We start from the raw sequence: 16,723 nt of genomic DNA, 5'->3' as shown, positions 1-16,723 counted from the left end.
TTTGCATCTTCAAAGTACATGTACACACAGACTTTAGCAGAATAAATCTCACAATAGCTCTGTAAAGTATGAGATAAAGATCATAACAGACAAGTCAAAAGTTAAGCTGTGATCAGTTGTGAGTTCCTGGCTTTAAATCCCATGCTCGTACCAGAAGTTGAGGGCCCTATTCAGTAGCATTTGAGCTGCATTATGCTTAAAAACAAGTTTGATTTAATTATTTGTCCACAGCTTCAGCTGTAATTTGATACTAACAAGGTAGTTATTAGAGCCCAGAGCAAATAAAAGGCAAAGCACGGCAGGAGGCTGGGCAGCAGATACGAAACAAGATTCCAATCTGTGTCTCATTTTATGCATCCGAAACACAACCAACTGTATTGAGTTTGCTGTGTATTAGTAAAAGACACACTTTGCCCTGTAAAGGGACAGTCAGAAATGAGGAGTAAAGTGTGGCTGTCGTGTTCTAAAAGCAGACCAGGTTAAAACTGTCAATTCCTTTCTACAGACGTGAACTGGCTTTGAGTGCTTTCCAGGGTGACTGATGATGTTTAGATTTACTGGTGTAGAGCCGGGGGCAAACTAGTAAGTCCTTACTCTTCTGAATATATGGGAAGAGGACTGATCGTCTGACTGGTGACTAAGGCTTTCTCAGTCACAGTCTGGTGGTGATTCCTTTCTCGAAGGAATGAAGCAGGACTCTGAGTGAGTCCAAGGTGCAAGATGGATTTCTTGCTGTTCTGGCTTGACTGGAAGGAAAAGGTAGATGTTGAAATGCAGTGTGTTCTTGCATTGACTGCTTGTCTTCAGAGAACAAAGCACAGTGTGGAGAGAGTTCTTCCACCTGTGCTATCAAATGGTAGAGAATACTCCCAATATGCTTTGACTGAGATCTTCTGGTGGTACAGATTAGATCCTAGCATGGGCACGAGCACGTTTCTGAATTTCTTTCAATTTACTGAGTGCATAATACGATGTTTGCATTGGCCCTCTTCTGTGTGAACACATGCAAACAGTACCTCGTTTGTCCAAAGCCTTCCTTCAGAATTTTTAGATAATTTGAACTTGTTCAAAGTTGAACTAAGTTCAAATCTAAATTTTGAACTTAGATAAATTTGAACTTGCAGAGTTGGAACTGCTTCAGCACGTTGCATTGTGAAGATGCAGTGTTGCAGGTATGTTGAGGAGTACAGCCTTGGTTACTGCCTTGGAATGTAGAAATGGTCGCAGTATGGCTGCTGTATGAGACTCATTGGGACATTAATTAACACTAAGGTTGTTGATAACTTTACCGTCTGTTTGCTGCAGCAGATGTCTCACATTCTGTATAGTCTGCAGTCGTTCTGCATGTTCACAGCTCTGGTTAACATCACTGAAAGTTCAGTGCAAGGAACAAGCATAAAACATGCTGTGGAAAAAACAAGATACAGAGCACTGCAGAGTAACACAGTCTGCCTCAAAAGTTTGAATGTTGTTATAGAATAAAAAAGAGTTTGGATTAGCAGTTAGATCAGAAGATGTTCTTGGCAACATGGAAAGTCTTTAAATATAATCTATATAAAAGAGATCTGCACAGGAACAAGTGACTCGATTTATTCTGGTACAGAGTGGGGAGAAAAGAGAAGAAGAAAAAAGCCGGTAGTATAAAAATGCAGATAGCTGCGTGTTCAGAAAGACAGTACAAGGATGCTCCCTTAAACGATGTAATTGCCTACAAGCTTAACAGTGATAGTGCAGCTAATCACTAGAAATAATGTAGGCGTGATAGATAAGCTTGGAGTTGAAAAGTTCTAACAATACAATCACAATATCCTCAGGTCTGGATTACTGATGAGGGTCCACACAAAGAGTAGTAACACAAAAACAGTATTGGTCTTGAATAAAGCAGATCTGGAAGGAATGCAAAATGAGACTTAAAAATCTGTCTTGAACTCCATTATGTATGTATAGGGAGTCAGAAATGAAGGAATGTGAAGGAATGGTTAAGAAACACTTGGGTGGACTCTAATGGAAAATCTTCTCAGTAAAGTCAAAAGAGCAACAGAATACTGTATGGGTAAGTAGAGGTTAGAAGTAATATACAAGAGAAACAGAAATGTTGAAGTACATAGGATCTTTGAGGGGACAACAGAGTTGTAGTGCATACAGTAAAGCCTCATTTGTTTGTGGTTTAAGGTAGAAACCCAGATATGCATGCAATGCCACATTTTGTTATACATTTACTTACATGCTTACTGAACCATGTGCTTGCATATACAGCCATATCTAGGGGAGATGGTTGTGTGGGGTTGTTCATATTTGCCATACCAGGATGCCTGATGACTCGGTTTGCTAATTTTGTGAAAGGCCTATTCTAGTAATGGTGTTCTGTAATCAGAAATAGCAATATAAAGCCTCTATTCAAGTCAAAGAAGACATACCGATGCAAAAACAGTTGACAACCTGCTCTTAATATACCTGTTTGTTTGATTTTGTGTTATCCACAATACTGCTTTACTTTCCTGCCACCCATTCCCCACTTATAAAGAGAAACTGTGCTATTTCCAAGCACCTCTCAACAGAATAACATGGTTGGGTCAGGAAACCAGAAGATGGCTAGGATTGTTTGAAATAGCAGAATGATTCCTAGCTTGCCATCATCTTTGACGACTCAGTTAACTTCTCTGTTTTTTTCCATGCATAAAATTGATGTTGAGCATTTCATAGGACCTCCGTGATGTCTAGTAAATTAAGATAGAAGCAGAAACATATTCCTCTCATTAGAAGGCAGAATTTTTCCTTTGTTTGTGCATAAAAATGGAATACCCTTAGTCACAACTGAAATGGAGAAGTTTGAGCAAGAGAAATTTTGGAAATTTTCTGGAGAGAGCTTCTGATTATCAGAGCCAGTCCTGGAAGTGACAGTGGAGGCAGGAGCTGGCAGAGCTTGCCATGGTACTTGAGAGTGATGGTACCATGCACTGCACAACTGACTGGCACTGTCTAGCAGCGGGGAGGTCACCTTCCTTCAGCTGTTTTCACAGCACTCCACACAAAACATTCTTCTAAATGGAGGAGGGTTGCTATGCCTCCTGTATGTCTGTTTTACTATGCTTTGGTGCTCTCCCTTCACTGAGCACAGTGGAATGAGCAACATGCCCCTACAAGAAAGTGTGGAGGAGAAGGAGTCTGGTATCTCCCCAGGACTTGTCACTGGATCTCAGAGAAGACAGAGACAGCGGGATCAGTGAGGATCATACAACAAGTTATTCTTTCTTTAACACAGGTCTTCAAAGCATGGACAGGTGCTGTGGGCTTCCATTGTCCTGTGGTGTATTTTAAGGGTTTGAACCCTAGTCTGCAAGGATTTCTGCTACTTGACTTATAAGAAAGTGGCTATTCTTTGTGCTTCAACCTCTGAAACTGGTGTGAAATAGGTTACAGTGAGTAGGCATGTACTGCCAGTGTGACATACTGCTGGGAGGGGTCAGCCTTCTATTAACAAACTATCCTAAATGCCTGAATAGTGTTTTTCTTTTGCTGATAGTCGAGATCTTTGCAGAGCATGTTAATTAAGGAATATCTAAATGGTATACTTTCAATTTACAACAACTGATGCAGAGAGGTGAGAAAGCACCCCTGTTGCGTTAATTTTCCCCATGAATGAAACCTTGTTTCTATGTTAAATAATTTGTTAGAATTTGAGTTAAAACTTTTGAAGTTTCATATCGCTTCAGATTCAGAAATCGTTGCACAGTGAATAGTTCTAGTCAAACATGCCATCAAAATAACACGGCTTCATAGCAAAAAACTTTGCATCTGTGAAGCTCCGGTATTGAAGGTAATGGTTCGAGAGAATGTAATTTTAAAACATGGAAATATTATGTAAAATCAATAGATGTACAGGGTACTATTTATTTCTCTGATATTTCAGGTTGTTTTTTTATTGTGTTAGGAGCAGGTGTTAAATTCTACTAAACAAGTGAAAAATAGAAATAAATATTTAATTTACCGTATCTATCAATTATACAAAATTGTCTTATGAAATATTAAAGTATCTTTTAAGAGATTGCAAGTAGGAACACCAGTTAGAATATTCAGTCCCTTAACAGCAACTTAATATAGATGTGGAAATAAACTCAGCATGCTTTTACAGTTACAGGTCCTGGGATTTTTGTGTTGCTTTTAGGGTGGCATGGCCTTGTGATCAGGCTGATCTGATCTGAAATTATTTTGAAGCATATGCCTATCATAGCAGAATGTGAAATTAGACTTCTAAACAGAAAGATGTTGAATGGAAAAATACACCAGGAATATGTGATCTTGAACATCAAGAGGCCATTTTGAAACTCTTTAGATGCTCATTTGAACAAACCTATTTACTCATAAGGAACAGGAATGCAGTGAAAAACAAAGCAGTGTACCAAGAGGTGGACACAAAACACAAGTGAGTTCCATACTGAGACATTAAAATGGGAGAGAAATTAATCATATCAAACAAATTAGTCCTAAGGAGATTATGGGTAGTTTCCTTACCAATAAAGTGGATCTTAAAAATACTGAGATCAGTATAAAGATATGAACTAACTTTTACAAATCACATTTTAATAGTGCTGACACTGTATTTCCAGGTGTTACTTCATTAAGTTCAGAGGAACAGGCTGAATACCCAAGCTAGCTGCTGCATTGTGTGTCACTACAAGCATGTTCCGTACTGAGCTAAACAGGATTGATTATTCAATTGCAAATATTTAAGCTTATATTTAACAGTTTCCCTTCCTTATAAGTTTTTAACTGCAATTCAAAAGTTTATCTTAGTAGGGTTTCTCGATCTTTTTTTTTCAAAGGAAAATATTTCTATTGGAATATGACAATATTCTTCAGGAATGTGCTTATTTCACTGGTGTTTGGAAAGAGCACTTCATGGTTTTTCCCAGCTTGCCCCAGTGTTTGCTTGCAGTATTTTTGGTGAGTTGTGAAGGGACCTGGACTTCCTTGGTAGGTACTTTGATTATTTAGAGTCTGTCTCCTGGGTTTTCTATGCTCCTTTGATTCGTGTTACCAAAGTGCAAACCATGTACTTTCTTTGACACGATACTTTGGAATTTCAACCTCTGGGAAACATTTCTGTTTTGTTTATTTAGTTTGCATTCCTTTTTTGAAATGATGGTTTTTAATTTTATCATCTCTCATATAAGTCAGTTTCTAGTTTTTGACCATGCCTATTTTGTAACCGAACTGCAGCAGCATTCCAGAGCTTCTTGTAAAAGCCCTGCTTTTGAGGGAAGTTTTCAAAGACAAAGAAGATAGTAAAGTCCATAGTCTTCATGGCAAGTCAACAGGGATCTGACATCTGATTGTCTGTTGCACCTTTGATGTTTCTCCCCCTCTAGCACTTGTGCTATAGAGTGACTTTCCCTGCAGTGTACAACTGCAGCTGATTTCTCAAGTTGAGTTCTCAGTAAATCTGAAATGTAGAAAAACTTCCTCCTTGACTGTGCCAGGACATTTTTATAAACAAAAAGTCTTCCTTCTGTCACCTTTGCAGCTACACTGCCAATCCAATGTCCAACTTATCAGTTTATCCCAAACATTGCAGAAGTAAAATTTTGTCATTTATCAAGATTTGTTAATTCATCTCTAAAGGACCAGAATGGAAACAAATGGCAATGTTCCATATTCCATGCAGCACATTAGACTTAAATTATGCAAAACAAAATTATGAATCATGCATCTTCAAAAGCCTTCTTCCCACTGGTCCTGGAAAATGGACATGTAGATAGCTGAAAGAAAATGCAAAGCCTTACACATAAATGGAGCTTTGAAATGAACCCAAGCCCCACGATGAGAAAGCAGCTTGGTGGGGTGTGATGGAAGCGGGTGCCACATTTCTCATGACCTCTAGTCCCCAGCAAGAGGAGAGGGGCAGGATTTTTGTGCGGTGCTCTGGTAACAAGACACCATGCACAAGCTGTTGATAGCTAACTGGTTATATTCCTGTTGTAATCAGGTACTGTTTGCAGCTTCTCTGACTGTAACCAGATTTAGCTTCAGAGCAGTTTGCTCAGTTACAGTTGTAGCGCAGTTGCAGCCTCAAGGCAGGCTCCTCGGGGACCTTCAGCTGGATGGACTCAGTGCTGTTGTAGCTATGCCATTTCCAGTGATTTCCAGTGCCTGGGTTAGAATTACAGCTTACTTAGCTGTAAACTAACTGTCTCCAGAGTGTACTGCAGAAATGCTGGTTTGCAGCTTAAAAGTAAAACCAAAAAAATCCTGGTAAAATAAACATAGCTACTCCATGCTTTTGAACTACTTGATGAGTTCATCTGCAGAGAGTTGCTCCTATTAGGAAGTAAGAACTGAATGCATGAGAGAAACCTAGAGGAAGGATGCAATGAATTTTTCTGCTGAAATGTTCAAGAGAGGCTTTTTTTTTTTTTTTTTTTTTTAAGTGTGTTGGGTACAGAGAAATCTTGAGGGATGACGGGGTTCCTGTGCCTTTTGTACACTATTTTTTTGCAATACACAGGAACATGCAGAGCACTTAGCAATGTACATATAGAAATGCTACAGATTTTCATTACAAAGAATTATTAATTACTAACATTTCCCTACTTGGCAATAATTCAGCAAACAGTTGTGCCAGTTGAGGTTATTGTAAGGTCTGTTTCATGAAAGACAGAAGTAAGAGAAGAGCTGAGACTGCACGAGGGAAGGTTTTAAATGGTGGAAGGCAAAGGGAAGGTAAGACTAGAATCTGTTCAAGTTGGAAGGAGGCAGCTAATACAGCATTTGAGGCATCAGTGATGCGTTCTGTATTATTCATAGCTGTGACTGATACGGCTTGTAGGTTTTCTACGTTTTCATTTGCTAAATTAGGTGGGACATCACATAAAGACTAAAGTAGTCAGTGAAACGTAGAAAGGTTTAGATCATCGTGATTATACAAAGCTTGCAGACTCCTTTCCACAAAATGTGAGTTGCTACAGCACTGATTTTTATGTTAATTTACTTGTGAATAATTTAAAAATACCTGTTTATTTTTTAATAAAAAGGAAAGATATAAATTGGCTGAGTGTTCCTAATGTTACTTACAGCTGCCGTTGAGCAGATGTTAGGGATTCTGAGTGGTTTGCTAGACCAAAATAAGTTTTATGAATAAACAAACAATTTCTTTTTACTACCAACTCTTTCAGACTGATTCTCTCCCAAATTCACAATAAATGGCTTTTAAAAGTCTCCTCATAAATAATTACCTTTCTTGTGCAACTTCCTTGTAGGCACTTGGATTTTAATTACGATGATGAACTGTTTTAATAAGTTGTTAAATAATTTTATCTTTTTAGGGCTGAATCCATATTCCATTTTTCTTTGACTTCATTGGTTCCTGGGAATTTAATCTTTTAATTCTTGATAATTTCCTTGATATTGCACTTTCCACCTCCCTTTATAAATTCACATTGGAGAATCAAACAGCATGCAGCAGCAGCATCTTCTTCTGATCTCTATACACACGGACCCACCTGAGCTTGCTGGTTAACAACAGCCTCCTGTTACTAGTAGCCTTTTTTTTTTTTTTAACTCAGTCAGTTTGATGCTTGAAAAGATATGTAGCTAAATGGAGACAATCGATCTCTGATTTGGGCTAATGTCTGGGTGCCTTAAAAGCACAAGAAGATGGCTAGCAAAGAGGATATTGTGGTTAGTTGATGGACAAGATACATGCAGCAGTGCTATGCTGAGCTTCAGACTGGTGCTTTTCAATGTAAATATATAAATATACGTATATCTGATTTGATGTAAAGAAATGCTGAGCACACACAATTCCTTGTGACTTCAGTTGTGATTCAGTAACTTTGAAAAGTAGCTGCTTTATGGAACTATGTACATCTCTACACAGATGATGGGGAGAAGAGCCAAGTGATAGGTTGTTAAATGTCCTGAATTTTAGTCTCATAGCATGGTTCAAATTTACTTAATTAAAAGCACCTTCTATTAAAAAAAATACAGATCATGTTTAAACTTTCGTAGTTTTCTTTTAGAATAAGTATGGAAACAAAAAAACATGGTAGCATGTCTCATGATCCCACTCTTAACAGAATAATTTGAGTCACTGCAAAAAAACATTAATAACAGTTTAGATATCATTAGAAGTCATAATTGAAAGCGTTGATCCTTCAAGGCTTTGAGTTTACTGGCTTAGTGTCTACCAAGTCAAATATCTATTTCTCTGGGGTTCAGCCTTGGGTAGCTTTGTTTGCTGTTATCTTCTGTGTGATACAAACTGAGCGTGCTTAGGACCAAGCACATATGGAGAGGGAAGACAATACATTTTTGGTAAGCGTGGATGAAGAAGCCATTGGTATCATAGTAAGGCTCTAAAATATTTCCATGCAAAGATACAAACTTTAGCCAGATTTTTTTTTTCTTTTGTAAGAAAGACATTAAATGTCATGTCTCAATGAATAGTGACATTTAATAACTCTCCAATAATACCTGTGAGTATATGTACGTCTAGCACAAAGAGAGTTTGATACATGATTTCTTTCATTCCCAGTATTTCAGTAAGAGGGATGAAATGACAATATACAAAATGATAACATATTTTTAGTGTAGGTTTTGGGGAAAAAAAAAGTAAAACATATAGCATGTGGATTTGAAGATTAAAATATCTTCTTTTTGACAGTGGACTAGCCAAATGCACATTTCTGTATCAGTTTTTTTAACCAAAAACCAGTCAGTTATTTAACCAGATTTTTGGTACTTTTGGTTTGAGATGCTCACTGTATTTGCAGTCTCTGACCAGATCAGGACACAGGTGGTTGAAAAGGGGAGGATGAAAAACAATGCTCTGGCATGTTAAATACCTTTTTATAAGTTGCTGCCTATTTCTGGTGGTGCCTAAGGGTTCTTTGGATTTTCTTTGTTTTTTTAAAGGTAGCTCTCAGTAGATCCTTATGCTAAAAAAGTCTGACAGTTTATCACCAACATACCTTCATAAAGCATCCCTTTGAAATAAAATTGTAATTTTGCAATGTAAGCATCATTAATAATACAACTGAGGGAGGAGGTTGGGGGGAAGAGAAGACTTCTTAAAAACAAAACAAAACAAAACAACCAGAAGCTTATATTTCTTTCCCCCAACAGAGAGGTGCTTTCTGCTCAGAGTGTGGTTGCACAGCCAGTTTGTTGCTGTTGTTTGTTAGGGTGGCAAGCTTTTTGATATTCAGGCCACCCTGAATACCAAAACTGACAGCCCTCCTGACAGTGGTGAAAACATCCGTTAGCAACTGGAAACTCCCCCCACGCTGTGGCCTACACATATGGGTCTTTGCAGTTTTGCCAGATATCAAATTATCAACGTGGGAAGAGAAGAATGAAGAACTCTGAGGGGTAGCAACCTCCTTATATTAAATGTAATATTATAAAAATAATAGTAATTGAGAAAGAAATAATAGCTGGTGACACTTGCCATTTTAACAACTCTGCCTTGAAATACACTACATTGTTGGTAACTAAGGCCTTCCAGCGTGTTCCTCTTTTGGTATTTGTTGCATCAGAAGGAGAACAACACCTTCTGTGGTGGCAGAGTCTACATGCTCATAAATTTATTGTATTGAAGAATTTCAAGTGTCATAAAAACTAAGCCAAGTACATAACATTTTCCTAGTAATCACGTGATTACTGAAAGGGGTAGGTTCAGCTTGCTATTTAAGTCTGTAAGTAACCTATTCTATACCATTTCTTAAAGCCAGGAGGAAACAAAGGCATTACAGACTGGAGACTGGTGAGATCAGGCACTTCGTGTTTATCATGCAAATCCAAAGGGAGGACATTGGCCCCAAAATGCTCTTGGGAAGTTCTTTTGGTACTGGAAATCTCCCCAGTGCAGAAAAAGCTCTACAGAAGCCTCTGCCTGTGCTAGCTGCCTCCTTATATGTAGGAGACAGTATGGATGAGCAGCTGATGCTGGCTGTTTGTCCTCTGCATGGCAAAGAGAAGGCTGAACTGGAGAATTGAATGCTGGACAGATTCTGACTGTGGCATTAAGACATGACTTTTAAATCTCAAAAATCAATTGCGCCTTCCTCTGGGTTAGAGTCGGAACAGAATCTTAAACTGCTTTTATCATGAAGTGTTGAAAAACACTCAAAATGACATTGAAGTATCATGATTTTGGCTCTATTATGTATTTTATTTTAAATCCTTAAAATTCATAGTACCTTCTAATCTTGATAAAGTAGACTAATTTTCCAGTTGCTTTGTTCAGTATGGAGTATCTCCAAATGGATTTTAAGCAGCTCTTTTTCAATTTGAGTAATTTTGTTACAAGCTAATAGACAATATGTAAGTGTACTGACATATAATGTTAACATATTTGTTTCAGAGTTGCTATCAACATTAAAAAGCACAAAACTAAATCTGGTTGCTAAAATAAGGTATGCGATATGCCATGTAGTGCTGTGATTCCAAACAGTCATGCATATTTATTATTTACTTCCAAGTCATAGCACTATTACTGGTAGATATATCAGGGCTTTAGCCACAATTTTTATTGTGTCATGTACTAGACAACATTTTGTGAGACTAAGATGTATTGATCCAAAGCCAGGAATGCCAGCAGGGAAAAAGCCTGATCTAGAACATTACTGTTTTAATTATATCACAGTTTAGGATAGTTTAATGTTGTTTAGATTATTTTAAGTGTGAACAAGTAAATGATGCAATACAATTCAATGTTTGTAGAGGAAGCTTAATGGGTGAGATTTTCAAATCAAATCTAGCTTCTCCCACTTTTTTTTCAGCTCAGCTCAGTACAAGCACATGGCTGGGTGTTGAAAACCTGAGTGCCTGCATCTCATCTGAAAAGAGAGGCCAACCTTTATGTGGCTTTGTAATGGAACAGCAACTTGTTTTAGCAGCAACCAGTGTGTCACGGATAAAGTGATGAGAATGAATGCAGTGGTTCCTTCTCAAACACCCATCGTACCTGTAGCTGCTGAATGTGTGATACTAACACTCTGCCAGAGCAGGGAAAGGTCACCTTCCCCCTCATAGCCCCTGGCTACGTCAACGTCCTCATACAGAGACAATGTGTTATTTTATAACCTTTAGCTTTTTTATGCAATTTATGACTTCTGGATGTTAGGGTGAGCTGCAGAATTCAGCCATCGCTATCTTTGCAGCAAAGAGTGGGAATGAGGTGTTGAAAGATGTGACTGCCTTTTTTGTAGGTCACCTCAGTGTAACAGTGAAGATGATGGTGGCAATGAGAGGGAGCGGGTCTGCTGCTCTGTGCTTTCCTGCGCTGCAGTGCACTTCCACTAGATTTTATGCAGTGCTATGCCTACCTCATCAGTAACACCATCCTGTTTCCAGCTTTGCAGTGTAGTTTGTGAAAGATTTTATTTTGGGGATTTTTCTGGGGGGTGGGAGGTTGTTTGTGGTTCTTTGGCTCTTCAAGTATTTTGGTATTTTGTGTCTTGCTCAAAACCAGAGGCAAGTGGCAAACCACACTGTTGTCTGTAAAGGATAACAGCATTATGACTGGATAAGCTGAGAGGAAAGGTATATTTTTTTTCTCAGTGATAATTGCAAAGTTGCCATTAGGTGTTGGGATATATTGATTTATTTATTCTTTCTACCTTTAGCTTGTCATGTGTCATTAGGCAAACTGCTTAACCAATTTCAGTATTGCCATCTGCAAAACAAAATAAGGTTAATATAGGTCATTACTGTAAAGCCCTGGAGTGTAATGCACGGTACACGTTTTTGAATAAGTATAAATGAAAATCTCAGTAAAGAAGCATGAAATTTAACAAGCAGAAAACAATATAGGGATTCCTTAAGTTTCCATGTGGTCCCAGTAGTTGGTCTTGGGAAAATGTCCTGCTGCTTCTTCTTTGGAGAGGACAAGGAATGACTGTGCAGTGGTGCACAACTGCCTGCACTGCTCCTGCACCTGTGCCATATTCCAGCCTGGCAATATGGGAGGGAACTGGGAGCATCTTTTTCGTATGTTTTAGTGTAGTTTGAAGCCAAAGCCAAGAGCCACCACTGACGAGAATCCCAGCTGTGGCCTTTGAGATTGGAGCATGTCACATGTCAGTTAATTATTTTTCCCTTTCACCGTGTACAGTAGGAATTGGAATGGAAGAAATGTTCTAAAAACAACAGAAGTTGTTTTTATATATATCAGAGTGACAGAAGGTGGTGTGGATCTTTCTTTTGAACCTTCTCGAGAAACACATTTTAAATGAACACACAAGAAACTAATACTAATTAAGTAATAGTATCCTATGGAGACCTGTGGTAGACACTATAATAGTGCATTAGCAAGCTATGCATAATTCAGCAATGCTGAATTCTTTCAGAGATCATCTACAGGGAATTTTGCATAAGTATGGACTTAATAATTTGTCCCTTTGTGTGTGTGCGTAAGTGTTCCTAAGGGCATCATTTGGCCTGCAGATCGCCTATTACCAGAGATGGTGTACAAGAAAAGAAGCATCCATTTCTAGTCTTGAAAACGAAGCTGAGATGATAGGATGGGTCATTATAAAGGTTGTCTTATTTGTAAACAGACTTTAAACGTGGAGCTCCATGGTGCAATTTTTTTTTCCTCATACAGGTACTTTTCAGAAAAGAATTGGAAAAAATAAAAAGTTCACAAAATACCAAGTTATAAGCCAGGAATTTCAAAAATGGTAGCTTGACACCAGCATATGAAAACATGTATAGGTACCTAAATAAGTGGTCTGGCAGTGTAGCCATGTGTGATGGAGTTCAAGCTACTCAGTGAGCTACTGCTCAAGTGAGTTGTCACGGATGTGTATTCTCTTCTCCTCAATAGCAAAGTTAAGCTGGAAGGAAATGTCTTTCATATTGCAGCTGGAGTTGTAGGACATGTAGGGGGACTATTACAATGCCTCAGCTAACAAGAATTAGCTACTTCATTAGCCTTTTGTATCTTGCCCTGCCTCTCATTTTCAGTGAGTTGATAGCCTGGTAGCCCCTAGTCGGGGTAACCACGTGTGAATCTTAAGACCCCTATTTTAGGTACTCATACAAATAAAAAGATGGGTTGCTTATGCAACTTTATGCATATTTGATAATGTATTATTTTATCATTGCTACTTTTCCAGTACAAACAGCAGGGGCTTATGCAGGTGCCCTCAACAGCATGACTCTCTGCCAGTACTACTAGAAGTCTTGTGGGCATGTGTTCACCCCGTGCTGCTATATATTGGTTTATCTGAGTTGCAGCAACCAAGATACATTTCTGCTCATTGCAAGTATGTACAAGGTAGTATGGCATAATTGTCCCTCTGCAAGCGCCTGTCTCTGAACTATTGTTTAGAACTGCCAGACGTATCTTTGCTCTTCATTAAGAGTAAGGCAACAACACAGAGTCAGTAGTTATCAGGAGATAATCATTCCCCAAGGGCATTTGAAGCACTTCACAACCAAAAGGTTGTGATTACTCCACGATTGCTATACTGCTTATTATTGCTTATTGCTTAATTATGGAACCATAATTCGTTTCCTGGATGCTCTAATCTAAATAACATTCTCTGGTTTTCGTGCTGTGCTTCATTTTTACGTGGACTGGGAAGCTTTGTGGTGTTCTGAGATGACAGAGGGAATAACAATGGGTTAGGCCAGTTGTGCCAGCTCTATTCTGGCCTTCAGGAGACCAGGACGTTCAATTCCTACCCTGCCAAATGCTTGCCGAGAAGCCTTGGGTAACTCGCTCCTTTTCTGTATGCCTCAGCACTACACTCAGGTACAACATTAAATAGGGCCATATAAGTATCTAGGATAGATAAATTTAATGGGCTTCATCTTAATCTCTAGGTGTGGATTCACACAACAAGCTATGAAGGCACAGCTTTTAATTTAGCATGTGCAAATTCAACTGGCTTGTTTTAAATGGCCTTTGGTTGAGTGCAGTGGCTGAAATGTGTGTGAAGGGTGAGAGAGCAAAGGAAGAGGGGTTTAGTATCTTAAAAAAATACTCCAGCTCATGTCACAACACATGTGACCACAACCCAAGTGGCCTGGCTCTCAACTGTGCAGAGAACTTGGTTTCTATGTACAGACTGGCAATGGTCACATTTCTTCTGGTTTATACAGATTTCTGTCTCCAATTACACGAAAGCAACGTTTGCTGGGCCTTGGTGCTGTAAAGCATTCCATGCAGGTGGGTTACTGGGTTTGCAGCAAGCCAAGCTGAAACAGGCATCTAATGCTGCTGTGTTTCAAAGGGCTTTGATGTCTGAACTCTTTAGTGATTCAATGAGTCGTGCCTGACTCACTGCCTTGTAAGGTAGTACGTTACTGTGGTCACACGCTGGAAAAGAGTAAAAAGTGTGGCCTTTTCCAGGCTCACTGGTCTACAAGTCTACACTGATAAACTCATTTTTTAAGTTTGACTTAATTTTTCGGTGAATGTGAGGTAACATACCCTAAGGAAGAGGAAAGTGACCCAGGATGTATTTTAATATCACCCTTGATATTTGCATGTACACATTCATAGGAAGATGAGAAGATGCATGATAAATTTTGGTTTCTAAATCATCACCTAAATTTCCAGATGATACTCCTGCTGAACTTCGTTCCTTAAACTTGTTTTTGAAAACATGAGTAAGAAATAGAATTGATGAAACACTTTTTATTATTACAAGGCTGGCATAAATTCTACTTAATGAGCTGCTTTTTATGGCTGTAGTTGATTTTTAAATCCCCCTTTTCATTACTGAAATCTACACGCTAATAATACGTACATTGTGGTGCTCTCTGTTAGCGTGCATCTTCTGAGTTCTGTGAGAGGCTGCCTGGAGTCCTGCAAGGAAGCTCTTGTATCATAAATAGAATTTGTTCGGGAAATAAAAATGTATTGTTTTCATTGTTAGAGGATGCTACTAAATTGGCTGTATGTTTGTCTAATAATCACATCTAAAGCTGATTATTCTGGTAATAGCCTTAAGATATTATTTAAAAATAAATATATAAATGCACTACTTTTGTACTAATACTAGTTTTTAATCTCTTCTTGTTTCTATGAAGTCTGAATGAGATTTTCAAAATTGAATAATAATTTGATCCGTTAATCTTTTGAAGCTAGTAATTTTATTTTCCCCTCTTTGCAGTCTCTGAGGCTTGCAAATGAATAGAGCTTCATTACTGGAGTCTGCATTTAATAACCATTATCCATTATCTTGTAATTAAGACTCCCTGTAACGAATCATGAGGACAATGCAAAAATACATAGTACATTTCTTTAATGAACTGGAAAATGTTCATCTTGTTCTATTTAGTAATGAGTTGCTGAATAGTCGTTAAATCCACTGGAGAATAGAGCTAGATGGATTTTGAAGACTATCTTGAGTTTGTGGTTAATCTATTAGAATTAAAATTTCATCTTCTATTTTTATCAACAGCTGATTAGAAGTCATTCTGTTTGACCAAATTGATTAGAAGACCATATACAAGGGCAGCTGTTGTTTAATGAAAGTTTTTAATGAAACTGTACCATAGAGACTTGTAATTATAAGACTTATAAAAGCTTTGACTTACCTTATACTAGAAAAAATGAAAAGTATCGCGCTGAAGGACTTTAAGTGCTACATTTTAAAAGGGAAATTAAAAATATAATTTGGCATTGTTAAAGTTTCACTTCCACTATTATTTGTTTTAACATGACTATCAGATGTCCACACTGTCTCTCTGAAAGGGAGTAGCTCTGAAATATATAACTCAACTATCTCTCATATGTGCTCAGTTCTTTGTAAAGCTCAATCAACTCTTAATTGTCTCTTTTTCAAACTGCAACTTTGCTGGAGTTAGAACTTGTTTCCTGAGTAGTTGCTTCTTTTTCGAATGGGAAATGTCATAGGGTGGTGCAACTTAAAACACCAATGCCTAGGTGGGAAGCCTACAGAAAGAGCCATGGTCTTAGAGGAGACAATGTTAGTGATACAGTTCAATTATATTTAAACTACAGGACACTGAAGCATGCCTGGCTTTGTCTCAACTTCCCAACAGGTTCAAACCTAGCTGTGTGCCAGCCTTCATCAGAAAGACAGGTCTCTGGAGCATGCCGCAGCACACGGTCAAAAACGTAGTCTAGGCAACTCCTTACTTTCAGCCAGTAGTGAAAGTTCCCTTTCTTACTCTAGGGGATGTCACAGAGGCATCATCATTCAAATAAGAGACAAAGTGGACCCTAAGCCAAATCTGAAGTGGAAGCAGATGCAGTTCCAATTGACTTAAGTGGATGATGCACTACTACACTGTGTTTGAATTAGCCCTCTTCTCCTCCCGATTACTTTTGATAATTAATGATCCCACAGTACACCTTTTCTAAGTAGGTTCCCAGGAGTGAAGTATGCCCTAATGCAATTAAAGAAGTTTTGTCATTGTGTTCTGTCAGTGCAGGATCATACACTGCAAGGCATTTGTTGTTGTTGTTGTTGTTTTTAGTTTCTTAGCTTTTCATAATACTGTGCTCCTGGATTCATTTTAAGTCAAACTGAAACAGCAAGAATGTACAAGAACACTTCACAACTATTCAGGAGAGACAGTGAGGAATATTGTATAAAAATGAGAAAACATAAAAATTAAGCCAAGGCTAACTCTCCTTCTTTAAATAAGAATTTTTGACCTTGTTACTGTATTATATCAGGCAATGGCTTTAAGTATAGTAATTTGCAATGTTACAATCATAAAATACAAATGAAAGGAC

The 16,723-nt window shown here is 38.2% G+C and overlaps 1 protein-coding gene across 2 annotated transcripts in view; it reads left to right on the top strand.

Annotated features, from left to right (window-relative positions):
• Positions 1-16,723, top strand: part of DERA (deoxyribose-phosphate aldolase) — a 55,745-nt gene that overhangs the window by 30,143 nt on the left and 8,879 nt on the right. The gene's annotated exons all lie outside the window — the stretch shown is intronic.

Source organism: Aythya marila (genome assembly GCF_965140915.1).
Source record: "Aythya marila genome assembly, chromosome: 1".
Classification (NCBI taxonomy): domain Eukaryota; kingdom Metazoa; phylum Chordata; class Aves; order Anseriformes; family Anatidae; genus Aythya; species Aythya marila.
This window is presented reverse-complemented; position numbering and strand designations above follow the sequence as displayed.